Here is a 23,628-nt window from a genome sequence, read left to right on the forward strand (position 1 = left end):
CACTTGGTTCCATATAAGTTAGTTCATTTAACTAAACTTTTATAATTGTTTATCTTACATATAAAATTATTATGTCAAGAGACAAAATGTGAAAATTGGTACATAAGGACTGTTTATGGTAAAAATTATTTTATATAATTTCTTGGATTATTTTCTTTTTACCTTGTACCTTATTAAAGCATTACACTCAAATGTCAATTTTTCTATCTCTTATATTTCTTTGTTATATGTCTTGCATTTCTCTTTTATATATTAATTATACAAGTAATACATGCCCATGGTAAACATTTTTTATAATCTATAAGTAAAACAAACAAGTATAGTCTGCTTTTACCCCTAACTACACTCTCCTCTAAAAGGTAGTCACTTTTAACATTTTATTATGTGTTTTTCTCCAAAAAGCTATATGCATTTTTGAACAAAGATCTGTGATGTGATTGGTAAATGATTTTTTTAGTCATTCATTGTATTTTCATGCCTGAGCATGATTTTCTGTTGCTCAAAAACATGCCAATGTGCTAGATTTTGTATATAAATAAATCTAACTTTTCAAATATGCAGTCAACTCCCCAACTTTCATGACATTCTTCAAAAGCATCCACCTTCTCAACACAATGAATATTGCATTTTGTGCCAAACAACCTTTTAATTTCAGTGTCTGGAATATAAAATGGTGGGCCTCCATATTTAGCTGGATCATAAGAAACAACAGATGCAAGGTACTGGAAGTCTTTTCTTGTTAGGAACAACATTACACCAACACAGTGTTCTCGATCACCTGGATTAACAGCAACTAAAGCTCCTGTATCCCAAATCCTGTCAAATTCATGAATATATACTTTGGAAATTAAAAAAAAAAATGCTGTAACAATACAACGAAATGTTCCCTGAATAACTCTTGAATACTTTGGCTGTAGGAATTTCAGCAATTGGTTCTTGTGAGTAAGAAAGATTCTGCTCTGTAAAAAATTCTCGAATCCCAAGTTCACTGATCTCCATACCAACTATGTTATGTCCCCAGTCTGCAAACCATCTCATTTCAACTGCTTTTCCACAAAGAGGAGAATAGCCTGTGTCCACTTTCATTGGTAAGAAAAGTATCCAAGTGCTTCTTTAATAGCTGATGTTCTTGTTTTTGATGAAATGCAATGTTGTGGTTCACCCACTTTTCTTGTCTTTCTTTCAGATTTAGTACTCGGTTTTTCTGTACCTCATTATTGGGGTACTCATTAATTTAGAGTAAAGTTCTTGTATCATTCATAGTTTTGTAGACACCTCTGTCTCACAAGCAGATATCTCCAAGCCTCTTCAGCCGCCCACTGCCTGCTGCTTTCCCTAAAGCATTTTAAAAAGTCAATCTGTTATAACTTAAATTGAAGCACTATAAATTAGTTTTATTCAAGATTCCCCACATACACACACCCACCATTTTGGCAGAAGTTGTACTTGTTCAGCCAATTTAACCTTTAGATCTTGTGAAGAAGAAGGAAGTAGTGATGGTGAAAACTTGGCCAGGTTATGGTGGTCAGTGGTTTGGTCAAGCAAACACTGGCCTAATTATTACTGTGAGTGTATTCGCAGATTGATTCCAATCAAGTTGACTGCATCTAAGGCTGCTTATGTCTACAATCATTGAGGAGACTGCCTTCAACGATGAGAGAAGTCTTACCCAATCAACTGAAGGCCTTAAAATGAGAAGTGATGATTCCAGCAGTAAGAAATGAGAATTTCCATCTCTACTTTCACCAGCTTCCTCCAGGGAATTTATCGAAAAGCCTGCATCAGTTTCCAGCTTGTGGTGTGCTCTACAAAATGGACTTGCCCATACCCACAGTGGCATAAGACAATTCTTACACAAATTGCATTATATATATATATATATATATATATATATATATATATATATAGCCTGTTCTATTTCCCTTGAGAACCCTGACTAATACAGCAGTGATTTCAAGAAGCCAGATGAAAAATAATTTTAAAATATTATATGTTGAAGTAGTCTTATGAAATTTTCATTCAAAAACCATTTATTAAACATCTAGTCCACACCAAAACTATTTGCCAGCACTGGGGATACAACAGCATGCTGGATAGAAATGTCTCCATCTGAGTTTTTTCATCTTCCCTATCACCCAAGTCATAAACCTAGGAATCATTCTCAAAGCTCTCCTCCACTTCCCACACACACAGGGTCTCCTTACCATTTGGATCTCTAGAGTGTGGCCATTCTAACATGAAAATATCATTAAATGAAATGACCTTTTATAAAATTATGCTACACCTAAATATCCTTCCCATGTAACAGTAGCTTCCATTTTTACATCAAATGTCAAAGTCTTTGTCAGGCTCTTAACTGCTGGATACCATGAACATATGAGCAGAGGACACAAAATAATAAAGATACAAGTTTATCATATGGCTTCATGTGCTCTTTGGTCTATCCTGGAGGAATTTACTAATGTTTGAGAAACGAGGTCCAGGGTTTTCATTACCTGGGCCCTATATTCCCTCTTCCCCATGGCCATTCCCGCTGTGCTTTGTGCTCCAACATTACTAAACAATTTACAGTTCCAAGAACATCTACTGTGATCACACCACAAACCTTCAAACATACTGTTTTCCCTGCCAAAATTAACTTTTCTCTGCTGCCTCTAGCCAGCCTGGTAATGATCCTCTGTCAAACATCAAACGTATCTTCTTCATCAACCTTTCCTAATCCACGCCACATGTGATCCCTGCTGTCTCTCACTTTGCACACATTTCTATTTGAATTCTCAGCAGCTAGCCTGTGCTAGACACACAGTCAATCAACCAGAAATGTTACTTGAATTTATTTATGCAATTTGTGGCTGTCACAATTAGATGGTAAACTTCTGTATTTCATCTCTTGGCTCTCTCCTCTCTCCCTCCATCCCTCTAGACAGACACACACACATATTCACTTCATCAGAGACAATTAAGACATCTGAGAACAGGTCACAGTTTAACATGACCTATCTGAAAAACTGCCTAAATTTTACTTGTGATTTAATATTCAAGAAAATTTCTCAAAAGACCTCACATTAAGTAGAAAGGCAAGAACTGAATGAACAATGAGGGCATTCTTCACTAACAGACAGCCTTTGAATCTTTTGGGGCATCTGCCAATATAAACACTTCCAAGATAAACAACACGTTATTTATTAATCAACAACAGCATGCTTGGCTCTGTGAAAAGCACAATCGCAGGCATTATGGCTCACACGTTTCTGTAATCCAGGAGCTGTGAACCTGGCAGTTTCCCACAGAGCTTCCTTAAAGGACTCCTCTGGGTTTCTAGAGTACTGTAAGTTAAATCAGCAGCTGCCACACTGTGATAATGGGATATTCTAGACCCCAGTATCCATACCCAGAGCTAGTGATTCCACGGACATAGTGACCTTCGATAAATAGCAACCCATGTTCCATTCTATTAGTTGAACAACTCAAAGTCCCAGAGAAAAGCACAAACGATACAAGCTAGTGAGGTTTGAAAGCCATACAATAGGAAAAGATCAGAAATTGTAAGGAGTTAAGACTGTTGCCAACTGAACTACTTTGTACACAGATGAGAATTTTTGTACCTTAATAGGAAAGAACCAAATTTTTCTGATGTTAGATATCTTTAAATTCTATCACTTTGTATCTCTTAATATAACTGGTGTCATGGAACATATAACTTACTTTGCAATTAACAGTCTGTGGTTCACAAAATTCTGAAATCTGTTTACAGTACAGATTGTGAATAGTAGTCTACTTAATTGTATTTTTACCTATTTTCTTTACTAGCCATAAGGTCTTTGTGGAATAGTTAAGTAGAAGCAAAAATGCTAAAATAATCTTTCGAAGCTTAGCATCTTTTGTAATTAGATTTCCATTCTCTTTTACAAACAAAGACTCCTAATAAGGAAAATTACAAATGCTGCATGATTAAAGTTTCAACATTCTAAAATAGCAGGCTTATATGGCTGGCAGGAAGAAATATTGTAACAGGGGTGGGCATAGGGGGTAAATGAGAGAAGTGTCAATATTTCTAGTAGTTTTTCAGATAGGTAATTTCTTTCCATTTAAATCAAAAAGTGGGATAAAAGATGTTCCCTTTCCAACCAACAGCAACTTCCCCAGAGCCTAGCCTTATGCTTAGCACATAAGCAGGAGCTCAATAAACATTTATTCATTGGATGGATGGAAGGGCAGGAGGAGGAGAAGTGAGAAAGAGACAAATGAAGAAGCTGCAAAAAAATGTAAATGAATATTTATATGAACTGTGAAAGGAAAAGAATGTTATTAAAAGAACAGAAGAAATAATGGACAAACACAGCAAAAGAGCTCTGGTTGTTCACTAATAAGGGCTCATTCTCTCCTTCTTCCATTCTACCAGGAGTAGTGGCTGTCCAGCTAGGGATTATATTTCCATTCTCCTTTGTTGTTAGGTGTAAGTCACATGACTACATTTCTCACCCATGCTATATGATGTGTGTGTAAAAGAAAACTGCACCCTTGAACCCTCTCTCTCATGCCACTTAATTTTGAGTTGGAAAATGGATATGGCTGGTCTTGCTCCAACCATGCAGATGAAGACAATGTCCAGGGAATAACAGAGCAATGAAAAGGTAGGAACTTGGCTCCCTGAATGAGCACATGAAGCAGATCACCCCAGGGCTGTTTAACATTAGAACGGTTACATGGGAGAAAGAAATGTCTATCCTCTAATCTAGACCACTGTTTGGTTGGATCTCTTTGATGCAACAACTTTTGCCTTTATGCTGACCAATTTTTTTTAAAAGATGGCTAGATTTAAACACTATAACAAAATTAATAAACTAAAAAAAAACAAAAAAAATTTACAAGTGGAAAAAATCACCATAAACAAAATTAAAAGATAAAGTATAGAATGAGGAAAAATATTAGCAATGAATGAGTGTGGCAGTTTGAAAGTGTTGTGCACCCCAGAAAAGCCATGCCCTTCAGTCATGATTCAATATTGTTGGGTAGAAACCTTTGATTAGACTGCTTCCATGTAGACTGACCCACTCAATTAGATTACTTTCATGAAGATGTGTCATGCCCAAATGTGGGAGCAGGCTTTTGATTAGATGGAGATGTGACTCTGCCCATTCAAGGTCGGTCTCGATTAGTTTACTGGAGTCTTTTAAAAGGGGAGACATTTAGGAGAAAACACAGTTGTTTCAGAGCCTACAGGGACACAGTCATGTGAAGATGCCTGGAGTGCCCAGAGAGAGCAGATGCCTAGACATGGACATTTGAAGATGCAGAGCCCAGCAGATGTCACCATGTGCCTTCCTATGAGAGGCTAAGTGAGCCAGAACCCAGAGTTATGTCCTGTAGGAGCTAAGTGAAGGCCCTGAGATGCCTGGAGAGGAAATCACTGGCATCAGAAGTTGGAAGTAATAGACCAGGAAAAAGGACCAGCAGACACTAGCCACGTACCTTCCCATATAACCTCTTGAGTTAAGGTATATTTTTCTGGATGCCTTAGTTTGGACATTTTTATGGTGTTAGAACTGTATAAACTTATAACTTTAAAATTCCCTTTTTTAAAGCCATTATATTTCTGGTATATTGCATTCCGGCAGCATTCAACAAATAAATACAATGAATGTGAAGGCTCTTGTGCACCTCCAAAATCAAATGAAGGAGAACATATCACCTCTGAGGGACCAGACTCTGCTCCTGCAGCAACCAGATCAAGTAAGGTACCCATCTCACCTCTACCCCATTCACAGTCCTCCACAAGAGTGAGGGAGAACAGCAAAAGAGTGTGGCAAGATACGAACACTATAAAAATGTACTGTTTAAATTATCTGATGGTTCTAAGGCTTAAGCAACATTATTATTTTGTAATTTTCCCCACTAACCAGCAGGTACAGGGGTGCAGTAGGTGGTAGATTGGTTTTAGGCTAAATTAAAAACAAAAACAAAACAAAACAAAACAAAAAAACATTTTTCCTCTACATCTAAGTTACAATGTGAATGAACTCTTGTAACCTTCACTATTAATACATAAGCAATGGATTTCTAAGCATATTTAAAGAGAGGTGAGTATTATACTTTCTCCTAACAAATATACTAAATTTTATATATTATTCTTAACAGCCTGCTCTCAAGAATTATCAAACTGTAGTTCAATGACAGTACACTGTGAAAACAGTTTCACATCTGATTTGAGCCAACATCATTTTTCTCACTACTTCAAGTTTTTTCCTTCTGTAAGTAATCTGATGCATATAGTAGAATGTTCTGGTTTTCTCCTTTCACAAAAGAAGATTAAATCAAATTCCGTGTGACAGCATGTATACAGGCCTTTAATGTTTTAATTAGGATTCTGGTTCAAACAATGTAAGGGATTTCAATGCAAGAAAAAGAAAAGGTAAGCAAGCAGTTCAGAGACCATGGTCAACTTGAAAAATATTAGGAAACCAGGCTCTATCTGTGATGGTCCTGGCATGACTCTCTCCTCACGTGTAAGATGTCCGTTTATGTTCCCATTTCACATGGACCTTGAAGAGAGAACCACAGAAGGAACTGTAGCAAAAGCTTTTTTTATTTGAGTGCATAAAAACTAAAAGCTGTACTCATTATTTTCACTCATTTCCCCATGGGAGAACTAGCCCCTGGCTTCACTTGGCTATAAGCCAGGCTGGAAATAGTCTCTAGCTATGTGGCAGTGACTAGAAATAGATATTAAGGGACAACAGAAGCTCCTGTCACAGTCCTTAAGCCTATTCTTTGCTTTGCTGTTTATTCTACCTTCACATGAAAAATAAATATTATGCCAATCTACATATGCAAAAATAGAGTTAGGTTTTTGGTTTGTTTTTTTTCCTTGAAAACTAAATTGAATGCCTTGGAAAGATTCAATATGGCAAGTTGTGAATATATGCTATTCAATTAGATATGTGTGAAACAATTGTTAAACAGAAAAGACACACAGAAATGATAGGATTCTCCATTCACATTGATTTGCAAGTATGTTTATGTTTTCACTTGCAAGAAACAGAAACTAGAAATAATAAATGGTCCATATTGGGTAGGCAAAATGGACAACTCTGAAATACAATCAGTGAACCATACCTCAAAAAAGGCAACTATCCTACATCAAAAGATAAGGAATAAACATATATTTTCAATACATGTATGAAATATTCCAATATACAGTAAAACTGGAATACATACAGTAAAATATTCCAAGTATGTTTACACCTGTTTAATTTTTTTTTTTTTTTTTTATATTTCTCCTTCCAACAGGTTGTTTTGTTCATTTATGGACAGATTCTGATCCCGTCAGCACAACAGGACTTCTGAGAGGACACTTCCTCCTGCACATCAACATATTCAAGACATTTACCTCTATCCCTCATTTTTTACACTCCTCCCTGGATGGTTTTTATAAAATCTGTATCACTCTTTAATGCAAACTATTTAGTATGCCATTCCAACATTCTAGGATTTGTAAAGAAATGCCCTTTAACTCCTATCTCTTATGACATACTTACAACCATTCTCCAAACCTAAATCTTCAAAATAATCTATCTAATCTATACAGTCAGAATTTTTAAAGCATCTTTGTGCCAACAATTACATTAGACAATCAAGATGAAGTTGAATAAGACATGGGTTCTGATTTCTAGACAACGGGGAGACAGTTATGCAAATGAACAATCACTCAAATTATTCAAAATGTATATACTGAGTTCTATTACATACCAGGCACAATACTAGACACCGCAGAAAGAAAGTGACTAAGAATAGGAATTGTGGTCCCAGTTCTTATGAGATGGAGGAAAAAGTAGCAGGAAACACTTCAGATGATGTGGTCAGGAAAGGCCACTTAGAAAAAATGAATAATACATTCACACACTATACTTAAAATATCAACCTTTCCTATTAATATATCTTAACAACAACTTAATGTATCTAGTAACTCACTGTAGGAACTAAATAATAAAAGCAAAAAACAGTAAAAGATTACAGAAAAGTTAATACAAATAAAATGTGTACAAATACATATAATCCTAAATAACAAGAACTATATTGCCCTATTATACTTTTCATTCATCTACTAACATTTGAAGTATTCCCTTCACTTGGATACAAAAGTATCCACCACTCTTTTAGGAAGGTCACTGATAAATGGGATTAAGTCCAGAGAGGTGGAATAGAGGAGTAAGTATACATTTCTATTTCACACCTGAAGAGAGGCCTGCTTAGAAAAGAAAAAGAATAAAGGAAGATGGGATGTCTGATAAATAGCTGAAGAGTCCTTACATGGAAAGGTAAGTTATACCGTATGATAGTCAAAAGAGTGGAATTAAGATCAATAGCCAAAGTTATACAGAAGCAAAGTTGGCTCAGTGTACGGAATAATTTCTTAATAATTTGATTTCCAAATCTGCAAAACTATGTTATCTTTCAATAGAAGAATTGTTATTCTTCCCATCCTCTACTGTATAAGGTATATATACAGTTTCTCTAGGTGTTATTTTATTTCATTAAGATATAGGTTAAAAACAGATAGGAGCAAACAGAGCCATGAATTACATTACTAGAAATCATCAGAATTACTGGCACTATCCTGATTCATATTGTTATGTTAAAATGTATGAAGGTTTCATACAAACATCAATCATAGACTACAGTGAATTCATACATTCTGGCCATAATTAGTTTCTGCACAGGGTCAAAGTCCCAGAGGGATCAATAAAATGCAAGCCTTCCCTGCTTTTCCTCATCAGCCGTCTACACCACACAAGAGTGATCCTAACAACAATAAATGAGGATGTAGCTTTGTCTAAATCCCTGCACTCCTTCATGTACATTGATAAACAGAAACCTAAAGTTCAGAAAGAAGAAAACTGGCAAAATTTCTTTAGCAAATACCTAATAAAATAGTCATTTTTGTTAAAAGGAAATTTACTCTTTTTTTAAAGAATGAGGATAAAGTAGACAGAATGTGATAAAATAAGTTGACAAGTATTGGCATACTAACAAGAAGAGATTTATATGGGAAAAGAGGCTTCACACTATTAATTATTTATAAATCTAACCTGATGAGTTGCAAAAGAAGGAATTATTTGCCTCTAATGAGACCACTCTAATTCCTAGTAGAACCAGTTACTCTAGGACTACAAAATCAAAAGCAGTAAACCTCTTAACTGTCAACTGGATTTCTTTTTTTCAAGCTGTCTTTACTAAAGCCCTATAAGACTTAACAATGTGATATGTCCATACAATGAAATATTCCTCAATCATAAAAAGGAATGAAGTACTGATACATGCTACAATTTGGGAGAACTTACAATGATTATGCTAAGTAAAAAATCTGTTCACTAAAGACCATCTAGTACATGATTACATTTTTATTAAGAATCCAGAAAAGGTAAATCTACAGAGACAGAAAATAGATTAGTGGTTGCTAAGGGCTGGAGAGTATGGAGGGGATAGGCGGAGAGCTAATGGGTATGAACTTTCTTTGGGGGATGATTAAATTCTCTAAAATTGTGATGATGGTTATACAAATTGCAAATATAGTAAAAACCATCTGAACTACATAAATTAAATGTTAATTGTATGGCATGTGAATTATATCTCAAAAAGCTGTTTAAGAAAAGTTAATACAATTTTGTAATCAATAATTAACAAGATAAATTAAGAACAATAGTTAAAAACCTGATTACAGACATTACATCATCTTCCTTACCATTAAGTCATCCTGAAACCTTGCCTAACACTTGGTTCCTTGCTCAGTAGGACCAAACTTTTCCTGGAACATTCATTCTATTTCTCCTTCTAACATGTGGCACAGCTTGCTGAAAGACTTGATTTTATATAAAGCAGAAACCCAAATATTTTATTTAATATGAGAGAATGATGCTTTTATACTGATCTAGTATGATTCTAGTATTAGTAAAATATTCCCTCAAGGAAACTTTTGCATGTAAATCTCTAGACTTTCAGTCTATTCAACATAATCACGATGGAGCTTTATTAAGGAAAGCCAGGGTCTACTGCAAGGACGAGTGTATAGAAAAAGCTACCCTACTTTCTATGTGTGGGACATGGAATCTCCCTACAATTCCAGTCATTCAAGTCATGATTCCTGCTTTCTATTTTTAATCCCAGAACATTTTAAAAGGGAAAAATCATCACTATGTATTTTAATTCTGACAATTAAAAGGGGAAAAGTAAAATCAAATAATCAGGGAAAGAAGTATAGAAAGTAGGAAATAAAAAAAACATTACTTAAAATAGATCAAACGAAACTAATAAAAGACGAACAAATAAAGACAGAAAACGCCAGAATAAACAATAAATATGGAACAAGAACTGGTAACCGAGAGACTATGCAGGCTCTGTCACATAAGAGCAGTCAATTCACAAACAGATCAAAATGATAATGAAATATTTTTAATGAAGCCAGTACGGTAAATTGCTGAGAATGTGGGAGTGAGTATGCTCATATACTGTTACTAGGAGTAAATCTGTTACTAAAGGGCTAGTGTCAATATATTTCAAAAGCTTTAAAAATACAAATACCTGACTTTTATAATAACTTGTAGTTGTAGCTGAACATTTACATACTATAAAACCTAAAATAAGTTATTTTTCTAATACATTAGAGTTAGAAGATTAAACTGTTTTTTTTTAGTAAGTATATAAATAATTAGGTTATTATCTACAAATACAGTTTCAGGATAATATGGGGAGAAGGAGAATCACAGTATTTGTTATCAATGGGAGTGCTGGGTCAGAAAAGAATGGGAACCATTGTTTTAGGGCAGATAAAATAGGGATCTCTTTTCCTATGCCAGATCCTTGGCTCCATCTTCACTCTAGTGACCCCAACCTTCTGCTCAAGAGCAACAAATGAGAAATTGTTTCCACATGCCTTCTGCCACTGTAGCTGTCTGTTTTCCACAGGATATCAAAAACTGCAAGGAAAAACTTTCTTATCTTCCTTCAGTCTATCCATGCACAGTTCTCAGAGGCTTGAGGCTCACCAGTCAGGGATACAGAATGAGAGAGGTCATTCTTACATCAGCTCTGAGGCTAGACTTCCAATTTCAAGAAGTCTTTGAAATCACCAGTGGTTCTCAGGTGATTATTTCAAGTATTGGAACACTACCAGGATACTCCATTGACCCACTCACTCTTACAGGTCGTTTATAGAGAAACCACCGACCTCATCAGCAGTATGGCAGTATGATAACTCATGTGATCTCTCTAATAATGGAAAATAAACCTGTCATGTAAAAATAACATTACAGACCTTGTCAACTTATAAACCTGATGACTAAAAAAGTAAAAAGCATCTGTAATCTGCCTAGGGAATTGAAGCAAATCACTACAATTTAAAAAATTTAATTTTATAAACCATTAGGTAATGGAAGAACGTTTATTTGTAGCACTTCATCTTCAACTCATGATAGTAGGAGTAATAGGGGAAAAAACTAAAAATTACTTTATAAGTATGGCTAAGATATTATTTTCAAAACTCCCACATAGTTTGAAGGTACTATAATTAAATTATTTGTGGAGCTAGAAGAAACAGAATTAGAATGAAATCTCAATATGCACCATCATAACACAGAATACTAAATTCCTATCAATACACAAATATTCACAATGGAACTATCTAGAAGACTCTTCACTTCCTCCAATAGCTCCCTATAACACAGCCATTTATACTCAAGCAAATGCAAAATTTATCTCCACAACTAACCTTATGATTATGTTTATGAGAACAAAATATTAATCTATTTTGCACAAAAGAAAAAAAAACTTAAAGAAATAGTGCCTAGTTTTGTAAAACTTAAGAAGTTTCCTCGTTCCAATGTCAAATTCGACAATATCCAATACCACTTCCCAAAAGACTGCATTTCTATGAACACTTGTTTCTACCTGTACATTAAAATGCTTCCCCAGGGCAGGAACTGAGTATTTTCTATCTTACATGCTTAATATCTGACGTAATTCCGGACAAACACTAGTAAGCAAACTGTATTTGTTTTTGTTAATGCATAAAAATACTCTGCAGCTCTTACTAAGTGATAAGCACTATGCTACGCATGTTAAGTTCATTTATTTAATAGTCTTAACAAGTATGTATCATTATCATTCTACATTATAAATGATAAAACTAAGACTAAGATTAAGCAAACTGCCCATGGTCACACCAGTTTTATAAACAGATCCAGTCATCAAAGTTTTTACATTAAAGAATATTAAAATTCTGAATGAAGTATAAAATAATGTTCAAACAGGATGGCACTGTCCAAACAGTGCAGTAATGGTTATGTAAATATTTTTACATATTTACTTTTATATTTTGGTTATATCTACAATTTATTGTACTGCCAAATCAGGAAATTTCAGGGGTTATATTCCTCAATAGGGATAGATAATATGACCCACTTAATAGTAATCTGGTTTTTAAAAAACCACTATAGTAAAAAATAGGGACCATCTCCAGTTACAGAATAATTTAATTAAAAGAACTAACTAGTAATGATATGTTTGAATGGAAAAATAAAAATAAATGCATGGGATGATCAATTTCACTCTAATAAATAATTACTCTGCCCAAACTCTGAAGGTAAACTGGAAAATAAACAGTGCCATTAAAAATAATGCATCAAGTATCTCATTACTGAAATATTGCATGAAGTATTTATATTTTATATAAACATGAATTAGAGCTTTATTTCTAAACTGATACTAGCACACTAAACTGCATGGTCTCCTTTCCATTAGCAGATTCATGATGGAATGTTGCACTTTAAATGACAGAAAGAAAAACAACAAAAAGTGAATACAACAAATCCCTAAATAAAATGTCGAATGAGATTTGGGAAAATACAGAACCAGTGAGCAAGAAAGGACTTGTAAAGGTCATATGAATCTCTGTTTGCCTTTTGGGAGCACCATAAGACTATAACATTACTGTGAGAGATGCAAATCTGTTATTTTTAGAGGCTTTTAGAGGGGAGAAAAATCACAACTTCCTTCAAAAAGTCACTCAAGAATTGAACAATATTTAGAATCAGAAAACTCCTATTTACACTCAATATAAATCCTTGAAGAATATAGCTTAAATCTATTTCATTTTGTTTGGTCTTTGTGGAATGTGCAAAAACTGCTGGCCATCACAATATATCTTCACATATGAAGTCAATCCTCAACTCTCTCTTTTTAGGGGAAAAATAACGCCAATCTTTCACTTATTTTCAAATGCTTTATTTTGTGTCATTTTATAAATCCTTTTCTCTGATTCCTCTTAAAAGGCCAAAAGAAAAAGGAGGTGTTTCCCTGAAATGTCAACCAGCTATGATTAAGTATCATTCTTGCTTCTCCAATTACTGGCATCTTTGCAAAGTCATCAAATAAATCCTGAGAAATCAAGAAGAATGTCTGAAAAGAGAAGAGGTGGACAATCACCCCAAATCAAAAAGGTAAGTAGTAGCCTCACATCAATTTCCAAAAATTTTGAAGTCAAATCATTCCAAGGTAAATTGTGAGTACTCAAAAAACAAAGCAATGCTATGAGGGTTCAAGTTCACTTAAAAAAGGACAGTTTCTGTTTCATAAGGTTATTAGACAGAGAAAAAGGTATGACCACACCTGAGATCTAGAGAAGGGTAATTTCAGCAAGGCTTTAACAATATGTCCTATGCTCTTGTGTTAAAAACAGAAAACCATATACTAGAGCCTAGCTAATTTACGTAAATTTGTATTTGGTAGGACAACTCTATTTAAAGAATGATGACTAATGAATTAAAGATGTGGATAATGGGCTACAGAATTCATGCCTTAACTGTAATGGTCAATATTAATCAGCAACTTTCACAGAAATAAAAATTGAAACCAGACTTATGTGGGCAAAAATATGGAAAAGCAATTACTATTTTTAAATATCTCAACATTCGATAATAATAGACCAGAACAAATTACATTTGCATATGTTAAAAATAGTAGTAAATACAGAACTTAGACTCAAAACATTCAATTTCTCAAATATATGTTACTATTGGAGATAAGTAGCCACACAAGTGAAATTCAGTTGAATAAAAGTAATATAAGAAAAGTGAAGAGTTTGCTAAATACAAAACAAGTGATGGAGAAAGACAGGTGGAACATCTATGACAAGCGCTGATCATCTTAGAGGACATGTAGATGTAAATGAAGAAAGGTGTAAGTACTAGTTTAGAGTAAGTACTGGTTTGAAATGATATATGCACCCTGGAAAGGCCATGTTTTAATCCTAATCCCATTTTGTAAAGGCAGCTGTTTCTTCTAATTCCTATTCAGTATTCTATGTTTGAAACTAATCAGACCATCTCCCTAGAGAAGTGATTTAATCAAGAGTGGTTGTTAAACTGGATTAGGTAATGACATGTCTCCACCCATTTGGGTGGGTCTTGATTAGTTTCTGAAGTCCTATAAAAGAGGAAGCATTTTGGAGAAAGAGGGAGATTAGGAGAGAGTAGAACGACATAGCCAAGAGAAGCAGAGAGAACCAGCCAGCGACCCTTGGAGGTGAAGAAGGAAAAACGCCTTCCAGGGAGCTTCATGAAACAGGAAGCCAGGAGAGAAAGCTAGCAGTTGATGCTGTGTTCGCCATGTGTCTTTCCAGATGACTGTGTTTGTCATATGCATTTCCAGCCAAGAGAGAAACCCAGACCCTGTTCATCATGTGCCTTCTCACTCAAGAGAGGAACCCTGAATTTCATCGGCCTTCTTGAACCAAGGCATCTTTCCCTGGCTGCCTTAGATTGGACATTTCTATAGACTTGTTTTAATTGGGACATTTTCTCAGCCTTAGAACTGTAAACTAACAACTTATTAAATTCCCCTTTTTAAAAGCCATTCTGTTTCTGGTATATTGCATTCTAACAAACTAGAACAGAGTACATCTGGATTTTACAAACAAGGATGGCCTCATAAAGAGTTACTATGATGCTGAGGTGTCTGACCGTAAGGTGATAAGGATGATTACAAAACTAGAATTATTTAGCTTTAAATAAAAGACTGGGGAGATATGGTCTTTCAGATACTATATACATGAGAATCACCATTTATACTGCCAGAGGGACTAGAAGGCCCAGAAAGACTAATGCAACTCTGATATGTCATTCTCCCACCCTGGGTGGCCTTGGGTGGCTACTTGTAAGACCTTCTTGAAACTGTAGTCAGTACTTGGACACATTCCCTAAAATCAATCCAGCTTCACCAATTATTTTTAAAAGCAGATGTTCATTAAAGATTTAAAGAAGATAGGGGAGAAGATTTATATCACAAAATGCAGAAACTTAAGATTATCCTCCATCCCCCTAATTTTTTCTTCATTGAAAACCACTTTAGCTCCCTCAGTTTTCCCACCTGGTATCTCAAAAACCACCCCTCATGTTCAGCCATGACAAATCCTAGTATGTGGCTGAATAAGAACCATTTATTATTTCTCAAGTATCTTAAACATCTTTCCCCCCACCTCAAGAAGCTGTTTAAAATATTCATTCAAACTAAGAAGGATTTTTTTCTAGGTCAAGGAGTTTTCTGTTGCTATTGGGGTGGTAGCTCTACAAGCAAAACTTCTTTAAAACATTCCCTGAGATAATTCAGCTGATTTTCCTTATGCATCAACAAAATCAATGCCTAAAGATGTAGAATTATACTTCTTTTATACTACTTGTATTAACCTTGGCATTTAGCTATGGATCCTAAGAAGCTTAGGAATAGAAGAAACTCTGTTTCTTCATCTATAAAATGAGTATAATAATACAAACGTTCCAGGAGGAGTCACCATGGTATTTAGTAAAATACCTATGAACCAGGACTACTACCAGGCACATTAGCAAACATTCAAGAACTATTAATTAAATAAGCTGATATCTATAAATCCCTTAGAACAATGCTTGACAAATGGTAAGCATTGTAAAACAGCTGCTAATAAATAAAACAAATGAGTACCACCATTTCAGTGACTTTCAGTTATGCAATACAATTCCATTATCCAGTAAGGCTGTTGCAGAGATAATTTCAGCTTTTGAATAGGCGGTTAGACAAAGGGACCCCAAAAAGCTTTTTGGACTCAACTTCCTATCAGTCTATGATTCAGAGTATTGTGGCTGGTAGAGCTCCCACTTTAGAAACAAATGCAGTTTGCTTTAACAAACAATAACATTACAGATTAACTTGTGTATTTAAATTTAATAAGTAACCAGAGAGTTTATATTGTGGAGCCCCAATGCACTTCCAAAAAACATATGACATTTAAAGAAATTCTTTCTTGTTGATACAAATATAATTAAGGAATGGAAAATTTCACTAGCAGGCTCAGTGGCAAATAGCTGACATTCTTAGATTCTCATTCTCTAACTCAAAGTCTTCTAACAGATTTCTCTGTAATCAACAAAGTCATACTCAATTAACTTCTAAAAACAACATGCTGCTTCTAATTTAAGATCTAATTTCCTTCTCAACATAAACTAATCTCCAACTCAATAAGTATGTGTCTTCCTAATGTAGTCACAATTTCTCCAGTGCTCATGTACATGATCAGAGATCACTCACAGGACTGTGAGAATTAAATGTGTCAATAATGTGACAATACTTTATAAACTACAGAATACTGTATGAAAGACTTTTCTCAAGCTGTACCCTTGGAATGGTAATATTATGAAGAATGCCAACTGGTGTTCTGTGGGTAACAGTCTAAATATGAAAATAAGGTGTGCACTATATATTTTTTGCAGATTCACAATGTACATTAGCACATTAAAGACTCAATGGAGCCCTACGTTTAAAAAGTCTTAACTTCTTTTTTTAAAAGAGCATTTCTTAGATGTCTTGAAATGGGAAACCTTTATCTTGACTGGAGGAAATTCTAGAGTACACTCTTTGGAAGATATTATATTATAGATAATTACTATATCGGTTATCAAAATTCTTTTCTAAAAACTAGAATTTTTACTACATGGAAAGAATATGAAAAATATAAACTTCCTGCCTTCTTTAGAAAATATTCCAGTTTTAACAAAACGTACTTTTAAATAATAAACAGATTCTCACATTGCTATGAAAGATATAATGTGCTATAACAACTCAATGTTCTTCTTGAAGCTTATAACTGATAAAATCAGTTAATATGAAGGCAAATAACTTAAACTAAGCCCTTGATTTGCAAATAGATATCACAGTATTCATCTTTCAATGTAGCAAAAACAATCTGTGAAGGGTACAAGGAATAGGAGGCTGTCAATTTCCAAAATTCGACTCGAGTTCTTCCTTAACACTTACATACTCTATGATAGAAATAATAGAATATATTCCATGATGGAAATACCAGAATACTTTTTAGTTATATGCAAAACATCTGTTTAAAATACAAAATTGAGAACAGTAGATCCTGTCTTATAATATAACACATTTCCTTTTTTGACATGGGAAAGTTCCTAAAAGATCATCTGGCTCATTCCTCCCAAATTCCTAAAATACAAACTGAGGTATAGAAAAATTACAAAGAACTTGGGCTCCTGAGCTGTGGTCTGTGAGTCTACATTCTGCTGACTGTCACATGCACACATCACACACAAACAATTCTATTCTTTCCCTCTTCATTTAAAGGAGGAATTGCCTGCTCTGCTATGACAACTTATGAAAGTCACTTGTGAGGGTGTTGGTGTCATCACTTAAAGGAGGTGGTCATCCTCCATGGGAGCTTCAAGGAACTGATTTGCAAGAGATCTGCCTCCCAGCACAGATTTGTGAGGCAAAATAACAGGAAGGAGTAATATATTTAGTGATGGATTCAACCAAATAGAGGAGGCCGACATTAGATACCACATAATGAGCTTCTAGTGTGTGCCCAGCACTTGACACAGACCTCTAATATTCACAATAATCCCTAGGAGACAGGTGTTTCTGCCAATTTCAGAGATGAGGATACTGAGTTCATCGGAAATTAAAATATGTGCCATGGGCACCTAGTCTATTAAAACGATGAAGCTGAGCTATAAACTGAATTCTGCTTGTAGGTTAGGCTCTTCTAGCACAGAACAGTGAAGTGAAGAAAATGTACCTGGAGAAAACCACAAGTAAAGACTATCAGCCATGCAAACACGATGCAAAGCATTATTTCAAAATGCAAACATTTTCCTGACAAAGATGACAAATAGAATGTCTAAAGTATTTGCTATGAGCTACTATGTGTACTGTTGTAACCTGAGCTGTGCTCAAACTGGGAGGAAGGAGAGGAAATCAATCCAAATCTGACTCAAAAACAGAAGACCCAACCAACCTCAGGGCTGTGATTCTGAGCTGGTCACTGAGTGACTCAAAACCCATGTGGTTTTGAGTGGGAATAAGGGCAAGGGCACTGCAGTTAACCAGTAAGTAAAACCTGTAGAGAACTATTTCACAAAAGTCGATGAGGAACTGAAAGAGCACAAGACATTAGAAATGGCACTCATCTGATCTAGAATGGTACTCTCAGATGGACATGGAGAGGATTACGAGGGACTTGGCAAGGCCATGAGGCACCAGCAGCTTCAGAATGTGTGTGGTGACCAGTGGCAGAGCTATGTCTCCACTGACCACAACAGTTTCAGAAGACATTACCACTGTGAGCCACAAGAGAAGGAAATGATGGAGTCCAGTAGTAAGCCAATAGCCCTAGTTCAAAGTTCACAACTATGAGCATCCCTGCTAAGTCCCATGACAGGCAGGGAAGAATACATAGGGGCTGGATTTCCTGAGGCTACCAAGAGTAGCTCGGTGCAAAATAAGAAAGTAGTGTTTTGTCATTAGCACTGGGACTTTTATCTGAAGTCACCCTATGGACAAGAAAACTTTAACAAAATATGTAGATACATTGCTAAGCATTTACCTGATTATGCATACAAACACCTCAATAAAAGTTATGGAGCTAGCAAGCAAAAATTTTATTTCAGCATTCAAAATCCCTCCTTTAAAATAAGTGTAGTTATAAAATAAATTTGGAGTGCTATTTCACCTTATAGAAGGAATCCTTAAATCTCTTACTCACCACTAGATCAGGAGAGTACAAAGATCATCTCTTTCCTTGTTTTATTTCATTTCTTCTAACAGGATTCATGGCACATGATAAACACACAATAAGTGTTTACTGAATACAACATATTTATTTGAAATAGGGGAAGGGGGTTTGGAAGAATTATGCCAATGAACATGGCATCCTCTGACAACTAAGGCCTGTTCCAACAGCTCTTTGTTTTTAATGTCACCAGGAAGAAAGGCAGACTGTGCTTGCTTTCTAATAGTCTGCTCAGTGACACACAGATTTTTTTTTTCTTAAATATCTGACTGCATAACTCTGCTATCACTCCTCCTGGAATGCCATTTGCTACTTAAAATTTCAAAACCTCAATTATAATCACTGATCTTTAATAATAAAGACAGCAGCCTACTCATTGACTTTGACACCTTGATGACTAAAAGTACAAAGTCTTAAAAACTAGACTACATAAAAAATATTTAAAGAAGGTAAGCACATAGGAGTTTTTGTTTAACCTTGATGAAATCATTTAATTTCAGAATAAACAAAAGAAAACCTCTAAAAACAACCAAATTCTGAAATCACTAAAATCTATAATGACAGATCTTGCACACAACAAAAACTCACTTTTTATGCATTATACATGTATTGCCTGATAGACAAAAATACAAGATTAGAAATTTGAAAGTGATATCAAAAAATTTTTGTTTACTTTTATAAGGAAAAAAATTATGATTAAAACAAAAACCATTCATTTGCTTGCATAATATAAGTTTAGAATGCTTTGATTTTATTCATAAAAGGGCTTGAATAGAAATTTCTAAAAAACACTAGATTTTTCCTTCTACCAGGAAAAGTTCAATAATTCAAATGTTGCATGATCCTATTTATTACTGAGTCAACATTTTTTTTTAAATCACTGCACTTTAGTTAGAATAACAAGATTTATAAAAGACAATGAATTTTGGCCCAGAATGGGAATGACAATTCTGTAATTCTGTATAGCTTAATGTAATACCTAGATACATCTTTTTTTATCCTATATTGTTGACACCCTTTTCAACATGAAAAAGTTAGAATGGTCATAACCCAAAGACCCCTAAAGATTGGGAGAATGTTCAAAGGAGGAGGAGCTAAAACAAGGAATGATAGGATTTTAACAAATGAGTAGGGGTGCTAAACAACTATACTGATACTTCTTTTAGTTCCAGTGTTTTGAACCAGCTAAAGAGACAAACCTGAAATTGTGGAACGGTAACCCATACCAAACTTCGAAATGTGTTTTAAAACTACTTGTTAAATGTACTTTGAAAATTATTACTTTTTGTGTGTGTATATATATTTCACAATAAAAAATGTAAAAAACAGACAACGCATTTAAAAATGAATGAATGAGTAATGATGGCTGTATAACTAGGTGATGATACTATGATATATTAATTATATACTTTGGATCAATTGTCCGGTATGTGAATATATCTCAATAAAATCTGCAGTCAAAAATTAAAAAGTCTAAAATGGAATAAAAAATGACCAATGTGATACTGCCTTTTAGGAATATGTAACAGGTATCTTTGCTGCAATAATATTTCTCATTAAAGATGAAACTTTATCTATAGAAAAAAATCCACTTTTAAATATAACTGTAACTTAATAAATTGTAATCCAAGTCTTTCACAATCATATAACCCAAGCATAATTCTGAAGCATAGCTCAGTCAGCTACTACTGAGCCCCAAATCTCTCGTAACTATAATCAATGCTTTTAAGTTCTAGCAAATGGGGCAAAACACCATTTTCAAAAGATATCTTATAATTTAAAATAACTGTAAAATATATACTTCATTTGCTTTAATATAGAGTAAAGAAAACTGTGATGGTTAAGATTTGGTGTCAAGTTGGCCAAGAGATTATGCTCAGTTGTCTGGGTAGGCAAGCATTGGCCTGACTGTTGCTGCAAGGATATTTTGTGGCTGCTGATTAACAAGAAGGCTGGTGTATTAAATCACCAGTTGATTGCATCTGTGGCTGATTACATCTGCAATTAACTAAGGCACACCTTCCACAATGAGATAATCTAATCAGCTGACTGCTTTAAAGGAAGAAGAGAGACTCACTGCTTTTTCATCCAGTAAGCCTCTCCTGTGGAGTTCATCCAGATCCTTCATTGGTGCCACCAGCTTCACAGCCTGCCCTATAGATTTTCAACTCTTCCATTCCCATGGTAGCATGAGATCCCTTTATAAATTTCATATTTACAGACCTCTCCTGTTGGTTCTTTTTCTCTAAAGAACCCTAACACACTAACTTTCAAAAATGATTTAATAACTGAACTGTGAGTTATTTGTTAGCCATGAATCTAAAGTCATTCCAATAAAGAAAATAAATTATGGTAAAAGCATGTTTATCTAAAAAGTACCTAAATAAAAACTGAAACCCCAGATAACTTCAGTCAGGAAATAACTGTATAAACATAGTTCTCAGAATCATGTTCTGTTGCCCGATCTCTGTCACTCTTTCCAGGACAAATACCCAAGAGCTTTATGTGAAGTGAGGGGTTTATTGCTTAAGTCCCAGGACATTGAGTACAAAATTCACTAAACTTGCACAGAGGCTTAAATAACACACCATACAAAACACTTACAACCCAGAACTCAATTAATCAAAAGACACTACAAACATAAAAATAAAACTGAAATAAAGGTCTGCCCCTTCTTTTCTTTCCAAAGAATCAGTTTAATGATAATGTAAATCTGATTTCTCCCAGAGTCTTATGTAAATTGTCTACCTGTAATATTTGCAGGAGTTATACTAAAGAAAAGAGACTAGAAGTCACAGAGGATAAGTATACTGACTAGGAAAACAAGGCAATTTTTTAAGTGCAAGAGAAAAAAAGAATCACTTCCTGTTCATTGAAAACTGTTTTCTCTAACTTCTTGACCACGACACAAAGGATATCAGCTCCTTTTCATAGTTTCTGGGGATGAGAATTTAAAGTCATTCTTCAGAATGTTAAGTCCATCAACAAAAAAGGATCTTTCATGATAAACTAGCCCAAAACACTCCTTTGTGTATTTACATTTTTTAGCATTTTGAATGGAACAAGCATCCCATTCCAGGCACCTCTGAACTGATTATTAACCATCTCTACATTTCTTCTCCTACTGTGTTGGAGCAAACATACCCCCAAAATATTTCTGGTTAATTAACCCTGTGTAGCAAGAAATGGTTTTAATTACAATTAACTTTGATAATTAGACAGCTCAGTGTTCTAATATACTTATAAAGTTTTTGAAAAATGCAAGCATTAACAACCAGCTTGCCAATCATGAAACAACCAAGGATGTTAAACTATGTATTATAGCTATATCAAAGAAAAAGAATGTAAAGTTAAAAAGAAAATTATGATTCTTCTTGAACAGGACACTAGACATGACAAACTTGATTAATTTACTCTTATGAGTCTCCATCATTCAGCCCTGGGTCTTTTTTCAGGTTTTACGGTAGACAGTCAATGAGAGGGACATTTTTTACATGTGGGGCTATTCTTAGAAATGAATATTTTGGTTACCTTGGTTAATGGGAAAGCCACTGATGCAAAAATTATAAAAGAAAAAAACACTTTGGAAAATATAAGTCCACATTCTTTTCTTGATTAAATATAGAGTATTAAATATAATTAACTCTTTCTTCAATAATTCAGTATATTTAATTGCCTCAGCATTTGTTTGTTTTTAATAAATTTCACCTTTCATTTGACATACTTCAGCCCTAGATATAGATGTAAGAAAGGAGGGTGACTCAGATTATACCCTGAGGGTAGTTTCTCTTACTTATCTTTAGAAAACAAAACACTTGACAGTATAATTTATACATATGATATAGTGGCCTTTTTAAAAAAAATCTCATTAAAACACTTGGTTATTTATCAGTTTTTGTGATGTTTCAATTTTTTTTTATTTTTATAAACTAGATATATAATTAGATATACACATATATAACACACATAAATTATAATTATTTATTAGTTTTTCCTACATATGATATCACTGTTAATTTATTCAACCAATATTTACTAAGTATCTACCTGGTCCCCTAATTGGGGAAAAGCACCCTTTAATATTATAATCGCAAATGCCTGCTTGATATAACAGTAAAAGTTTACTTTACATTCAAGCATAAGACAATACTGAGAGACAATTTACCATGAAGGTTCTTAATCCTCATGTTAAGATGAAATTAGATGGAGAATTGAATGGAGAAGAAATGTAAGATCCAGCGTTGCATTTACTTGCCATATAACCTTGGGTAAATTATTTACTCTAAGCTTCAATTCTTGCTTCACAACATGAGATTAATGTCTTACCTCACTTCTAAAAGAGAGAAGGAAATAGCACCCCATGAAAAAGAAATACGGATTGACAAAGAAGAATGGCGAACATAAATGCAAGAATAGAGAAATCAGCTCAAAATATGCATATCAACCTCATATTCTTACTTACGTCCTTTACTGGCTTTAGGCATGAGTTCACTCCGAACTTGAAATCCAGGTGCCTC

The 23,628-nt window shown here is 34.5% G+C and overlaps 1 protein-coding gene and 1 pseudogene across 1 annotated transcript in view; both read right to left on the reverse strand.

Annotated features, from left to right (window-relative positions):
* Positions 1–23,628, reverse strand: part of GNAI1 (G protein subunit alpha i1) — an 80,502-nt gene that overhangs the window by 30,599 nt on the left and 26,275 nt on the right. The gene's annotated exons all lie outside the window — the stretch shown is intronic.
* Positions 200–1,883, reverse strand: LOC143677390 (thiopurine S-methyltransferase pseudogene; annotated as a pseudogene).

Source organism: Tamandua tetradactyla, chromosome 1 (genome assembly GCF_023851605.1).
Source record: "Tamandua tetradactyla isolate mTamTet1 chromosome 1, mTamTet1.pri, whole genome shotgun sequence".
Classification (NCBI taxonomy): domain Eukaryota; kingdom Metazoa; phylum Chordata; class Mammalia; order Pilosa; family Myrmecophagidae; genus Tamandua; species Tamandua tetradactyla.